Source organism: Lepidochelys kempii, chromosome 2, assembly GCF_965140265.1.
Source record: "Lepidochelys kempii isolate rLepKem1 chromosome 2, rLepKem1.hap2, whole genome shotgun sequence".
NCBI classification, from domain to species: Eukaryota; Metazoa; Chordata; order Testudines; family Cheloniidae; genus Lepidochelys; species Lepidochelys kempii.
In genome coordinates, this window is record NC_133257.1 from 252,820,060 (window position 1) to 252,836,104 (window position 16,045).

The following is a 16,045-nucleotide window of genomic DNA, read 5'->3' on the forward strand; positions in this document are numbered from 1 at the left end:
TGAGGGCACTCCTCACCTCACAGGATTAGGCCCTTTGAGAAGGGAAAATTTACTACTTGTTTTAATGGTTTAAAACTTGGTGGACGGATTTTCAGTGTGAATTGATTTGTCCCGGGGATTTCTGATTGCTCAGTGGGAGGAATGGGCGCTCAGCACTTGTGAAAGTTAGGTTGCTAATGTGGGTATGTAAATATAGATTTAGGTATCTGACTTTAGGCATTCATGCTTTCAAACTCTGGTCTATTGCTTTAACTTAAAACACATTAAAAAGTCAACATCTACCCACATAGACCACTCCATGGCATCTGGGATATCACTCTGATTTCAATGTCTAGTTTATGTGGCCCCCACCTTTGCTCATAAAGCACTCAAACTTTGTCATAGATTGAGGGCCTCTTGAATAGTAGTCCTGTATACATAGACAACATCACTGTACTCTTTCCAGGAGTTACCTATTATCTTGTACAAAATATTCTGACTATTCCCACAGACCAACAGATATCCTAAAGGGTGATAGAAGCCTTGATGTGACCATAACACAGACCTATTACCATCCTCACACACTAACTAAAATCTGTTTGATTGTGATGCCACAGCCAGGGCCACAGAATACAAGACGATGCTATAGAATTGAGGAGAAGCAACGGCAGAAATTAGTATAAAAACTGGCTGCAGTATCTAGCTGCTTCCCTTCCTTCTTTATCCTGCTCCTTGTTTTGTTCACATTGTAGACACTGATTAATGTGACACAGTCAGGAGGGTTAGGGAGAAAGTGTAGGTTTCATTATATAAATTACAAAATAGTCAAACAATAATAATAGAAGAGCTTTGTGAAATTTTTAAAAATGAAAGTGTGAGGGCCAACATGTTGCTTAACTCAACAGGGATTGAACTAGAGACCTCCAGAGATGATATCAGCATTTGCTACAGCTTGAGCTAGCCTGATGCACAAGGCTTCAGCAGACCCACCTCTTGTGGATTGGGCAGAGAGGGAAACCTAATACACGCTGATTACTGGGTTACCAACACAGACACTCCTTTGTAGCAATTGCAACCCAAACATTGCAGCCTTGTGCCAGTGCATGAAAGCCAGTGAATGAAAGGGGGAAGCAGCCATCAGGGTGTAGAGGGAGCTGTCTCCCAAAAGCTGGAGGTATGACACCGGAACAATATCTAATTGGTTATAGATGGCAATCTGCACCTTTTGTCTCTATTCATTCATTCCTTTACAGCCACAAACTCCTTCAGAGAGCATCACAAAATCACATCCTATTAATGTGTGTTAGGATTCTGAGTCTCTGATTTACTTGATAGATATGCAAAACCACTTGTAGCTTAGACAACTACCTCATGACTACACACCTGAGAAGGCTCAGGAATGCAAATGACTTTGCTGCAGTTTCGCATTTATTTATGCTGAACATGTCCCCTCTACCCCTCTGAGATGGTGCAATGCTAATTAGTGTTGTATTTCCCTCCCAGCCCTTAATTCCATTAAGTTTGCTGAGGTCTCCTCAGAGGTCACAAAGTTTAAACTTGGAGAGCTGCAGTGTGAATCTGAAGGTAGCATAGGTCCCTAGGTTTTACTTTAGTGTTACTGAAGTTATAAAGCTGTTCTGATTCCCCAAAGGGAAAGAATGGGAATAGCAAATCCTGAATACAAAGGAGAAATGCTGCATGGAACTATACAGTAAAATCTTGGCACAGCTAAGCTAGAAACCTTTTCGGAAATGTCCTATAAGATTTTTCATGTGAAGTCAGACCAAACTGTCCTCAGAATAATTCCCTTTATACCTGTATTTAAAACTACCAGGGTCCAGTGCTAATAAACAATGGTCACATAAACACCACCCTATACCGGAAACCTACTGACCGCCATTCCTACCTACATGCCTCCAGCTTTCACCCTGACCACACCACACGATCCATCGTCTACAGCCAAGCTCTGCGATACAACCGCATTTGCTCCAACCCCTCAGACAGAGACAAACACCTACAAGATCTCTGTCAAGCTTTCTTACAACTACAATACCCACCTGCAGAAGTAAAGAAACAGATTGATAGAGCCAGAAGAGTTCCCAGAAGTTACCTACTACAGGACAGGCCTAACAAAGAAAATAACAGAACGCCACTAGCCGTCACCTTCAGCCCCCAACTAAAACCCCTCCAACGCATTATTAAGGATCTACAACCTATCCTAAAGGATGACCCAACACTCTCACAAATCTTGGGAGACAGGCCAGTCCTTGCCTACAGACAGCCCACCAACCTGAAGCAAATACTCACCAACAACCACATACCACACAACAGAACCACTAACCCAGGAACTTATCCTTGCAACAAAACCCGTTGCCAATTGTGCCCACATATCTATTCAGGGGACACCATCACAGGGCCTAATAACATCAGCCACACTATCAGAGGCTCGTTCACCTGCACATCCACCAATGTGATATATGCCATCATGTGCCAGCAATGCCCCTCTGCCATGTACATTGGTCAAACTGGACAGTCTCTACGTAAAAGAATAAATGGACACAAATCAGATGTCAAGAATTATAACATTCATAAACCAGTCGGAGAACACGTCAATCTCTCTGGTCACGCAATCACAGACATGAAGGTCGCTATCTTAAAACAAAAAAACTTCAAATCCAGACTCCAGCGAGAAACTGCTGAATTGGAATTCATTTGCAAATTGGATACTATTAATTTAGGCTTAAATAGAGACTGGGAGTGGCTAAGTCATTATGCAAGGTAGCCTATTTCCCCTTGTTTTTTCCTCCCCCCCCCCCCCCAGATGTTCTGGTTTAACTTGGATTTAAACTTGGAGAGTTGTCAGTTTGGATGAGCTATTACCAGCAGGAGAGTGAGTTTGTGTGTGTATGGGGGTGGGGGGGATGTGAGAAAACCTGGATTTGTGCTGGAAATGGCCCACCTTGATTATCATGCACATTGTAGGGAGAGTGGTCACTTTGGATGAGCTATTACCAGCAGGATAGTGAGTTTGTGTGTGTGGTTTTTGGGAGGGTGGTGAGGGGGTGAGAGAACCTGGATTTGTGCAGGAAATGGCCCAACTTGATTATCATGCACATTGTGTAAAGAGTTGTCACTTTGGATGGGCTATCACCAGCAGGAGAGTGAATTTGTGTGGGGGGGTGGAAGGTGAGAAAACCTGGATTTGTGCTGGAAATGGCCCAACCTGATGATCACTTTAGATAAGCTATTACCAGCAGGACAGTGGGGTGGGAGGAGGTATTGTTTCATATTCTCTGTGTGTATATAAAGTCTGCTGCAGTTTCCAAGGTATGCATCCGATGAAGTGAGCTGTAGCTCACGAAAGCTCATGCTCAAATAAATTGGTTAGTCTCTAAGGTGCCACAAGTACTCCTTTTCTTTTTGCGAATACAGACTAACACGGCTGTTACTCTGAAACCCATAAATACTGAGCACTGTTCATCTTTAAAATGCCTCGGAAGCACTAAATATTCCTCCAAAGCCTCTAGGAAGGGGGAAAAATGGGGAAGACAGGTTAAGTTCAGGACCAGAACATGACTCTCTTGCTTATTAACATAGGCAGGTTTTCAAACAGGACAGGACTATTCCACGTATCTGAAGACAGTTGAAGTACCAGTATGAACACTGTCAGGCTCACACAAAGGAGAAGGAGAGGAGATGACAAATGGAGTGGGCAGGCAAACAGACAGGGCAACTGCTGGGAAAGGCATTGGTTAGTGCTTTTTCCCATGGTTACTATAGATTACAGGCAGCCATGTCAGAAGGCGCAACACCACAGCAATTAGCAGAGTCTGAGGCACAGAGGTTGTTAAGTGCAGAGAGACACAGAGATTGAGAGGGTAAACTGGATGGGGTGGAGAAAATGGGAGTGGAAGGGAGCTCATACTGGAGCAGCAGAAAGGGAAGAGCCTGTGTCTTGCAGAGGGTGGCCAAACTTGCTCGTCCTTTGAGGACTGCTTTATTATCTGATCATCATCACACACCCGCTCAGGTCTGGGACCAACCCTTACAGATGCACACAGGATCATCTTTCATTAAAGAGAGAGACCAATCTCTCTCTGTTTTATGAGTCTATCATGTTACATTGGCTTTAACTGTGGTGTGCTGTCTCCTAAGGGGACTCGCCATGACTTGTCACTCATGGCAGCAACCGTTGCTCATGTGAGCCATCCCACTGAATCCCTGATATCAAAAGACTAGTTATGAGAATAAAGTTTGCAAGAACAGGTCCTAGCTGTGCTACTTCACCTCTTAGCCTTAATAGACTATGGGCTGCAATGGCTCTGGTTACTCCCACTGTCTCATACATGCTGAGATTACACATGGGTAGGCATATTCCTAAAATAGAAAGGGATGCAAAAGAGACCTTGGTGCAATATGAAATAGCTGGATCTTTCTTTGGTATGAGAATCAGAACTAAATTAGTCCAAAGTCCTGGGAGAATGGCTAGAGTTATCTAATATCTCTATGGAAATTTCTGTTGACTTCTGATGGAATTTGGAGCAATTTTCTTATTTATTTGCCGAAATGTCCCCCAAAGGGCAAAACATCGGACAGAGAGACCTGGAATCAAAGACTCAGGCTTTGTGGCTGGCAAACTCTTCAAAGTTATTTTCTGTGTGTTTGAGTTACATGTTCCAATAAATGAACAACTGAAGAATTTCTGATGATAAGTATCAGACTTTCCTAACAGCATGGACACGAGGGAACCCTCTCCCCTCCTGTGGTCAGTTCACTTCTCCATTCACACAGGTTGGCTAAACTTTGACTTAGAGGAACAACATGGTTTAATGAGGTGAGTGACAAAGGGAGAGGAATTCATTAATTTTAATCCCAGCTGTGCCAAAGACTCACTTGGTGGTAAATCATGAAATCTCTCGGTCTCTCATGTTCTGCACCAATACAAGGAGAAGAGGGGAAGAGGGAAGATAATGCTACTTATCTGCTTCCCTGGAGCATTGTGAGGAGTTGCACAGCTTTGGAGCTCTCAGCCCTGATCCTTGCCTAACCCAAGCAGCTTGCAGCACAACCAAGGATAGGGGTGTGTGAAAAAGGCTTGGTTTGAAGCAACCTGTTTTTACTCCCTATATCCTAGGCTGGATATGTGCCAGGCAATTTCCCAAGTGTAAATTAGAGCAAGATTAGGGCTGCTCTACATTACATCTGCTACCAATGGGCCCAAGGAGGATCAGGTCACAGAAAATCCTCAGCCATGTTCCCTATGCCAGCTGCAGGTGGCACAGAAGTCACTGTGCCAAACCTATGCCATCAGAGGATCTCCCTCCATTGGGCTGATCATCCTGCAATCAGCTACATAGGTCTTTTCCACTTCTCATCCACATTATCCACAGCAACAGTCGCATGCCTTCTTCGCAATGGTACCAAATGACAAGACAGATTCAGTACCTAAGAGCCTAAAAGGCAATTATTTTATCTAAAATTCAGAGACATACAGATTTGACTACACTCTGCCCTGAAACCATTGACTTCATTTCATACCTTCATCCACCCAGGCGTAGAACCTCCAGCACCTTCCAGCCCCTAGCACTGAGGAATAAGGTAGTGTGTCTATAATGTCTCCATAGAAGCTCTGGGCCAGCAAAGCACTTGAGCATGTGCTGCTGAAGTACATGAGTAGCTCCATGGATTTGACCTCACCTATTCATTGGCAGTGCTTAAAGTTAAGTACTTGTTTAAGTGAGGTGTTGTACTGGGGAGTCCATAGCCCTTGCTCCTGCCCCAAAACTCATCACAGCTCCAGCAGCATCTGATAGTGCTCCAAGGGTCAGAAGGACGGCATAATTCTCTTTTCCTCCCAGACTCTGGCACAGATAGCTGATCTCCCCCTACTCCTGTGCTTCACAGTCAGGTCATAGCTGCCCCTAACATGGGTGTGTTTCCACTCTTCCTATCGTCCAGTAGAGCCACACACAGCCAGCCAGAATCTGGCTATAAAATGGTTGTTTCCTATCGTCACTGATTTTAAAGGTTTCCTAACCTTCTTTAAAAATGTCACTAGAAGATTTTAGATTCGGCATCATACAATTATATCCCAAAGAGGAACATAAAGAGAAAGGAAACCAAATTAAGAGATCAGACCACCTCCCGGAAAGGAAATGGTTAGAAGGACAGAAGACTGATCTATTTTCCGATATCTCTGCTGCCATGCAAGTGATTTGCTTTTACAGATGGAAAAGTAATCAAATTTCAGAGAAAAATGAATCACTAATTAGAAATATTCAGAAACAAAACAGAAACAGAGTAGCTGAGGATCAGAAAATGTCTTAGACGCTAAGGCTCCAGGGTATGCGAAATATCTCCCCATGAGAAAAACACAGAGCACAAACTGAAAGGATTGAGACTCAAAGCTGAAAACATAATTATCACCTTATAAATTGAAAAATTACTTATTAAGAATGTCATTGGGCCAGTTTAAAAAAGGAAAATCAACAGGGTGGTAACTCACCAAATCCTGCTCAAATATGAAGTTCACTAGGGTCCTCCAAGGGCAATCTTACTCTTACAAACCTTAATCTTACAAACCTTACTCTTGCACCACTGGTCACTGAACTCAGAAGTCCAATTTATTGGCAGTTCACAAGAGGAAAAACATTTTAGAACAGGGGAGGGCAAACTTTTTGGCCTGAGGGCCACATTGGGTTTCAGAAATTGTATGGAGGGCCGGTTAGGAAAGGCTGTGCCTCCGCCCCCTATCCATCCCCCCCTTGCTTCTCGCCCCCTGACACCTCCCCCCGGGACTCCGGCCCCATCCAACCCCCCTGTTCCTTGACGGCCACCCCAGGACCCCTGCCCCATCTACCCCCACCCCGCTCCCTGTCCCCTGACCGCCCCCGGAACCCCTGACCCTGACTGCCCCCCACCGCCCCATCCAACCCCCCCCTCCTTCCTGACTGCCCCCCCAGGATCCCGCCCCCATTCAACTCCCCCCGTTCCCCACCCTCTGATTGCCCCAACCGCATCCACTCCCTCACCCCCTAAGCACCACCCTGAACTCCCCTACCCTCTATCGAACCCCCCCCCCCGCTCCCTGCCCCCTTACCATGCAGCGCAGAGCAATGGTGGCTGCCGGCGCTACAGCTGTGCCGCCCAGAGCGTTGCACGGTGCAGTGTAGTAAATTGCTCTCCATAACTGCTACCAGTAGCATATTCCTACGCGGAGCAGTTTAATACACTACACCAGCAACAAGGTGCACTGAGGCTGCGGGGGAGGGGGAACAGCAAGGGAGGGGCCGGGGGGCTAGCCTCCCCGGCCGGGAGCACAGGGCCTGGGCAGGATGGTCCCGCGGGCCGTAGTTTGCCCACCTCTGCTCTGAATCCTCACTGGACTCAAACTATTCTTGTAATCATCTGTCCCTTTTCCTCTCAAATGAGAAAAGCAGTACAAATAAAGCTCAGATGGTGTGTGAAACTGGAGCTGCTAGATCTGCCAGCAAAGTCCTCCATTAATATCTCTAACAATGTGGTTTGTCAGCAGAAGATTTATATAGGTCATTTTTCCTATCTTCACTGCAATTGTGCAATGCAGAAATGAATATATCAGTGTCAGACCAAACACATGAGGCCGTGGCACTTTAAGAGAGTTAACTATTAATACCACTTCAGAGTGGAACAGTAACCCACACTGTGATGCAGGAGACTCAGGATAAAAGAGGCCTTGGGACATTTCACTCTTTAGGCCTGTGGAATATAACTAGGCTCTGAAGCTGACAAACTAAGAGTACCAAGAAGGAGAAAAACAAGATCATGAGTGGAACACAGTGACAGCATATTTCTCTGCTGTACTAAGGGACAGGTGGGGGTGCAAGGGACCTGCTTTATTATCTACTAAAGGGATCAACAGGAGAACTGTGTCCAGAGAGGAAATAAGATCCAGATGTTAGTGGTAGGCTGTGTTACACATTATTAAGACTGCCTCCGTATAGCGTGTATTATGCGTGCTAAAACAGATGACCCATAGTAACAGCCTGTTCACTTTTCTATTGTCACATCTGTTCCTGAGTCAATCAATCACTAAGAAGTAATACTGGGTTGTTACTTCCTGGTGGTTTAAATCTTCCTGCACTGAAAAGATTAATTGTCAGATTAAAAAAAATCATCACAGTTCCTCTTCATTAAATTCTTTAAAGAATTGGAACAAATCAATGCACCCCACTGGGTAATATTTCAGTATTTTTATACCAGGATAACACAAAAGTCTAAATTTTCATTGTATGATTAATTATATTCTAAACCACCCTGTGAGCCCATTGATTTTAATGGGACTTCTATGGGCTGAGATTAGTCAGTTCATAATTTGGAACATTTTTCTGTTTACTAACCAAACATGAATGAAGTCCTGTTTCCGTACTGGCTACTGTATGTTACTTAATAGGCAGGAAAGATCCACTTTTTTTAACTGGACATTGTAACCATGGCAACGTTCTGCTAAACTTTTAACCTCCTCAAACACATAAAATGCAATTACATTTTTCTTCTTGCTTTTATATATGAATGACTTATAACACTAGGAGCAACCTCCAGCCGAGGCATTTCCTACTGCTTTGGAGATGGCTCTCAGCTTCTCCTCTAGGTGGCGACAGATTGTGAGGTAATGCTCTTCCCACCTATCATTATTATCGGATCAAAGCACCGTCACCATTTTATCGCTAACAAGAGTTCCATAAGAACCTTGTTTCCTGCAGAACCAGTTCAACTATGTAAATATCTACATCTTCGACAGTCACTGCAATCCAAGAATGTGGAATCCATGTAGTTATACCTGTGTCCTAAACTCAGGGAAGCTCTGCTATTTGCAAGGAGAGAGAGCCAATGGATAACTTCATGTAATTGGAGGCTTTATTTCCACCTCTCTAATCTTTTGTATTTATCACGGTGCCTCTCTGATGTGTCACCTTTCCTTCTGTGGCAGAGGATTCTGCTTTTTCTCTGCACCTGTGACAGAGATGTACAAACACCACACTGAGCAACAAGGGGTTAAGGAAGTACTCTGGGCTCACCGGTAGGAAATATGCCAACTAGAGAAGGAATTAAAAGGCAGGGGATTGGTGAAATCCCCAAAAGAAATCTGATGAAGTTCAACAAGGACAAGTGCAGAGTACTGCTCTTAGGATGGAAGTATCCCATGCACCACTACAGACTAGAGACCAAATGGCTAGGCAGCAGTTCCGCAGAAAAGGACCTAGGGGTTACAGTGGACGAGAAGCTGGATATGAGTCAACAGTGTGCCCTTGTTGCCAAGGAGGCTAATGGCATTTTGGGATGTATTAGTAGGGGCATTGCCAGCAGAGCATGGGACGTGATCATTCCCCTCTATTTGAGATTGGTGAGGCCTCATCTGGAGTAGTGTGTCCAGTTTTGGGCCCCATACTACAAGAAGGATGTGGAAAAATTGGAAAGAGTCCAGCGGAGGACAACAAAAATGATTAGGGGGCTGGAGCACATGACTTATGAGGAGAGGTTGAGGGAACTGGGATTGTTTAGTCTGCGAAAAAGAAGAATGAGGGGGGATTTGATAGCTCCTTTCAACTACCTGAAGCAGGGTTCCAAAGAGGATGGATCTAGACTGCTCTCAGTGGTGGCAGATGACAGAACGAGGAGTAATGGTCTCAAGTTGCAGTGGGGGGAGGTTTAGGTTGGATATTAGGAAAAACTTTTTCACTTGGAGGGTGGTGAAGCACTGGAATGCGTTACCTAGGGAGGTGGTGGAATCTCCTTCCTTAGATATTTTTAAGGTCAGGCTTGACAAAGCCCTGGCTGGGATGATTTAGTTGGGGATTGGTCCTGCTTTGAGCAGGGGTTTGGACTAGATGACCTCCTGAGGTCCCTTCCAACCCTCATATTCTATGATTCTATGATTCTAGTGCCATGCTCTGTTATTTCATAATTATACTTTTCTTTTTTAAATATTTGTTTTCAAATCCCACTTTCTGGAGTCTGATCCTGTGGATGCTGTAGGAATGGGAGCTTTCCACTGGCTTCAGGACTGACCTTTTTGTGATGCAGCAGAGGTAAAGTGGCTGGCTGCTCTTCCTTACAAATTTAGTATGGAATCAGTATGACCTACACGTATTAAACATACAGCTGGCACACCAGATCCAGCCCTCAGGAGAATGTTAATCCAATCTGCCAACTGCTGTTCTCCTCTAATACAGAGCAGGCCTGCCAAACAATACAAAAACCTCTTTTGCTCCTGAGCCACCTGTCCTTCACAGCACGTACGTGGCACCACTGGAAATAGCAATGGCTAGCAGTGACTGAGTGACTTAGAGAAGACATACTGTTTAATATTTTATTGGTAAATAAATAATGGCAGCTTCAAAATACTCTTAGCATTTCCTGCCTACATTTATGTTTTGTACTTGTTATATTCCAGGTTACTGAGGAGTATCTGCAATCAAGGTACTGAGAACTGACAGTGAAGTGCATGCAAATTTATTGTTCATAACCTTTTTATATATGTTTAAGCATTCACATGGCACTGACTAAACTCCCAAAGCTCTGTCCCAACATGCAACACATTCAGTGTACAACCAGGCATGGATTTTCCAGGTGTAGTGTCTCTGCCTGTTATAAAATCCTGGACAGGAACTTACAAAGGATAAGGTATTCCAGAACTCTAGCTTAATCTTATTTTACCAGGTTATAAAATATTCCTAAAAGAAAAGGAGTACTTGTGGCACCTTAGAGACTAACTAATTTATTTGAGCATGAGCTTTCGTGAGCTACAGCTCACTTCATCGGATGTGTCCGATGAAGTGAGCTGTAGCTCACGAAAGCTCATGCTCAAATAAATTGGTTAGTCTCTAAGGTGCCACAAGTACTCCTTTTCTTTTTGCGAATACAGACTAACACGGCTGTTACTCTGAAACCTGTCAAAATATTCCTAGACACACAAAAAACTACATTAAAACGCTGTTAAGACTGAGAGTGCCTATTAGAAAATTAAGGGTAAAAAGCATTACAGGGATATTGTAATTATCCCAAAGCCCAGCTTTACAAACGCAGGCAATTCAGAGTTACGGTCACATGTAAAATAAATACAAACATGTAAGAAATGCACAGTTAAGGCACCCAACCAATCTCCTGCTCTGCAGTGGTGTCATGCAATGTAGACACCATTATGATGAAGGCATTTTAGCATCTGTAGTCCCACATTAAATTTAAATGATTTTTAAATATGTTACTTTTTAAATACTTTTCTTCCTTTCATGACATCACTCAGGTTTTAATTATTTTAACTAATTAAATGATTTACCTGTAAACATTTCAGAAAATTAATTCTGTCCTCAAAGAGCAAGGTCTGCAAGTTTGTGAGGAGGACACACTGTATTTTTCATGAAAAACAAAGTGGTTGAATCCCTTTAAGTGCAAAAGAGAACTCAACCTTAATTATGGAGTCAATAGATCTTTTATGACTTACGCTCAAATAAATTGGTTAGTCTCTAAGGTGCCACAAGTACTCCTTTTCTTTTTGTGAATACAAACAAACACGGCTGCTACTCTAAAACCTATGACTACATGGTTTCTTACCTAATCCTGTAGGCTAATCCTACTCTGTATGACAGATTCTTATAGCCCTTCTGCTCTAATGTGTTCACTGACTCCAGTGAAGTTACACTAGGAAAGAATTTAATCCAATAAAATTCTCAAATACTTCCAAGCATACTCGAAAAAGGTAAAGTAAACCTGGATAATTTGCATAATTCTTCGAAGAATTTGGCTTCAGTCTGTTAAAATCAGATTTATTATAGTTTAAAAAAATCAATGAAGAAAACCCTATACACATGCATTTTTAAAAATTATTGCAGCAAAGTTAAATGGCCCTTGCAAAAGCCTCAGAACCATGCAGGATCAAACAGACACATAAACCTATTTAGCGCCAGATCCTATATTGACTGGTCAGTCATAAAACTCCCATTAAAAAGAAAAGGAGTACTTGTGGCACCTTAGAGACTAACAAATTTATTTGAGCATAAGCTTTCGTGAGCTACAGCTCACTTCATCGGATGACATTGATGGCCCAAGACTAAGAGCCAAAGGTACATTACAAGGAGTTAACCCAGCAAATAAAGGTTTCATATTTAACGAGATAGCTGTGGTGGTGGTGGTACAAAACCAAACATTAACAAAAAATACTTTCATTCATTTCTTTAAATGGCAGAGAAACTGTTTTGCAAACCAAATGCTGCAGCACTATGCTAGTGCCATGAGAACAAAGACATGCAGCTGAGTAGTAATAGCTTAATGGAGCAAGCTCCAAATGGGTTTCAGGAGAGCTGAGTACACCATGGATCTTGGGCAAACCATTCCCCCCCCACCATCCGTGCCTCGGTTTCCCCACCTGTAATACTGGGATAACGATACTGACTTCCCTTGTGAAGCAGTTTAAGGTCTACTAATAAAAAGACTACATAAGAGCTAGGTAGTAAATTTTCTGCCAAAGCAGAGGCCCCCAAATCTGCACTGGGTTTGGCTACTGCAGACCTTCAGTGGGACTCTGCATAGGTACAGGGCTCCAGGTAAGAAGATTTCAGTGCAAGATCAAGGCCTGAATGTAAAGCAGGAAGCCCTCCCAAATTAGATCTATATAATTCTTTCACTTTTAATACTCTTAGTGACTAGAGCTGGGCAAATAATTCACAGTTACATAATATCACAGTCAATTCATGTCACCTATGTCTTTCACCAACTGTCCTTGAATAGCTTGCAATTTTCTCGAGTGTATTTATAATGCAAATTATTCACCCAAGGTGATGTCCCCTCTCTGCAGGGAGCCAGCAGTAGGTTTATATACCACCTAGGCTTCCAAAGGGACTTAAAGGCTATTCGCAGAATAACAAGAAATATTCACAGAAATAACTCAGAGTGAAATTCACATCCTGCACAGAGGGAGAGCATACGTCTATGCACCACTGAAGTCCTACTGGAGACAGGACTTCAGTGGTGCATAGTGGTGTATAGTTTGAGGACTGGCTCCCCGCCTGTGTTGGGGACAGCATAGGGGCTAAGGTCCACCTCTCCACCGCCAAGGGGGGATGACACTGGGGCTAAGGGCCCCAAGGCCAAGGGCTATGATGGGAAATTTCACCTTGGACTATTTCTGTGACTATTTCTTCGCTCATTCATATGCAGCTCCCTTAGATGTATTCATGATGTGGAGAACAGGATTAGGATTAGGAGAACTGTAGAATCAAGCAGGAACAAGGCTTGGTAAAGAATTAAAATGCTAACTGAAACACCAATATCTAGATTGCTGGGGCATGGTGAACGGGACTGGGAGGGAAGCAGCATTCACCATGCTGAGACCACTACCTATCATGCTGTCCAATATTATCTCATTGTTTCCCTGTACTCCGCCACCGGGGTGCATCCATCTGTTACTGCTGGTCTCTTAGACTATACGTGGACAGGGACTGTCATTTTGTGTTGTGTTTGTACAGCACCTAGCACCACTGGGTCCTGGTCAATGACTAGGATTCCTAAGAGCTAGGATAATAGAAATAATAAATAATACTACTACTCCCTGCATGGCTTACCCCCCATAGCAGCAGTACCAGACTCGGTAGGCAGGGGTTCTGCCATTTTAAGCACATTAGGGCTGAAAACTCGGGCTCCACGCTGTTGTAGCACATTTTTATATAAGAAAACCCTTTGGATTTTCTCCCATTCCCAGGACAGGGCCCTTTGCAATGAGAGAATGGGCGAAGAAAATAGAGAGAGACCCTGTTTCCAAAACTGGGACATTAGCTGCCCAAGGAAGGGCATTAATTACTGGTTTTAACACAATCTCTGATCAAGACAGAGTTCTGCAGGCAGCTACTGAGACTAAAGAGATCTATTGAAGGTAAACACAGGGCAACACATTCCCTGGACTTAGTCACACTCAAGCACAAGGGAGCGCATTTGTGTCATTAAGACTGGAGTTTCTGAGCACCTGAATTTACCTGAGGATTCTTTATGTAACCAAATTTGGTGTTCTAGAGAAAGGCATTAAATATATTTTTCTGATTTCGGTTGGTTGGGGGGAAGATGGTGGGGATCAGAAAAAATATGTTTTAAACTAGTATAGGCAGGGCCCCTCTGTTCCTATGGGTATGTCTACACTGCAGCTGGCAGCATGCCTTGAGCTAGCGCACTAAAAATAGCAATGTGGATGTTGTGGAAGAGGTGGTGGTAGGGGTAGCCACCTGAGCTTGGATCAGGGGTTCAGGTGGGCTGAGACTCAGGTGACTAGCCTGTGTCACCACTCAAGCAGCAACATTCACACTGCTATTTTTAACACGCTCGCTTGAGTGAAGCTAGCGTGAATCTGTCTACCTGGACTGGAAGGCTCGCTTCCAGCTGCAGTGTAGAAATACCCTCTGTATCTGTGCAGTGCCCAGCAAAAAGAATGAATTTCACTTCACAACTCTCAAACTTTGCCTTTCTAATGTCTTTTCACTGGGCTCGTCTTTCCTGTTTTGAGTTCCAGTCTCAAAGTCTTCCTGTTGACCGAATTTTAAACAAACCCAATCACTTCTACATACCAATTTTCAGGCCAGATAACAAGTATGCATTTTACAGGAATCAGGGGAGGCAAAATTGGACTTAACATAGAAACTCAGTTGCAGCTATGAAGCCTTCACCACCACCCTGCCATAATAGAAGGGATATAATTTTCTATGATGTTATATAGGCTTTTAAAGTAATTTCTATGAAACTGTATTTATTTCATCCCTATTACAGTCTAGAAGACTCCTCCATAAGGGTTTCGCTCTACTCTCTTCTCAGACAAATATAAGAAAAGAATATTTTCAATCAGTTCTTTGTTGAATACCCCTTTGCCACCAACCAGTTGGAGGAACATACACAGTTAGTTTATTTCTATTTTATTTTCTAAATCACACTCACCTTTGAGGTGTCTGGTAATTTTTAATATAGTTGAGTTAAAGAAAACCAGAATGAAAAATGGTGTTATATTGCCCAAACAAAGCGAGGCATAGCTTTATAGCACAGATTTTTATCATTATTCTTTTTAATTCCCCCTTTTCTGTTTGATGTAAATCTAATTTGCTAACCAAAATATTTACAGAGAGATTGCTGATTGCTGATATTGATACACGGCACCTCTCTGTACTCTTGCATGACAGGCTAATTATTCCTGACTTCTTGATATTGCTTTCCTGTTCCCCAGCACTGTGGATTTGATGTTGATGTTGAGTTTGCTGATGTATATCTGTAATTGTGAATAAATGGGTAAGAGAATTTGTTGGCCTCTACTATGTGAGCAAAATTGCCCTGCTTCCACTGAAAAACTTACTGCTAAATTTTGCCCTCAGTTATGTGTGTGCAAACTGCTGAAGAGAATCTTCTCACATCACAGGGCTTACTCTTTGTCCCGGGCTCAGTTGTCTTTGACCTTTTGGAGAAGAGGCCAGACAGAATCCAGCCCTTAGTTTATAAAGTGAAAGAGTTTAATGCTTTAAGAAACTACATGTTTCTAGATAACTGTTGCAGTCAATATATGTTTATAATGCTGTTAATTTCACGCATCCAGTCAATGACACAAACGGTGAATTTCCTAAAATGGAGATGGCAGTCAGAAACTGAGCTATGGTACATCTACACCTAAAACATTCTTACTGGCAATTATAGGCTGGTAAGCCTATCTTTAGAACCAGGCAAACTAGTTGAAAATATAGTAAAGAACAGAATAATCAACACACAGATGAACAATATATGTGGGATTAGCAATCAACACTGCTTTTGTAAAGGGAAATCATGCCTCACCAATCTATTAGAATTCTTTGTGGGTGTCAACAAGCATGTGGCCAAGGGCGATCTAGACAGTGTATTTGGCCTTTCAGAAATCCTTTGAAAAAACTCTTAAGTAAAGTAAGCAGACGTGGGATAAGGGGGAAGGCACTGTCATGGATCAGTAACTGGTTAAAAGATAGGAAACAAAGGGTAGGAATGAGTGGTCAGTTTTTGAAATAGAGAAAAGGTCAATAGCGGGATATGCCACAGA

The 16,045-nt window shown here is 43.0% G+C and overlaps 1 protein-coding gene across 7 annotated transcripts in view; it reads right to left on the reverse strand.

Moving 5' to 3' along the window:
- The window catches only part of DPP6 (dipeptidyl peptidase like 6), an 816,817-nt gene that overhangs the window by 189,257 nt on the left and 611,515 nt on the right, over window positions 1-16,045 (reverse strand). The window lies entirely within an intron of this gene.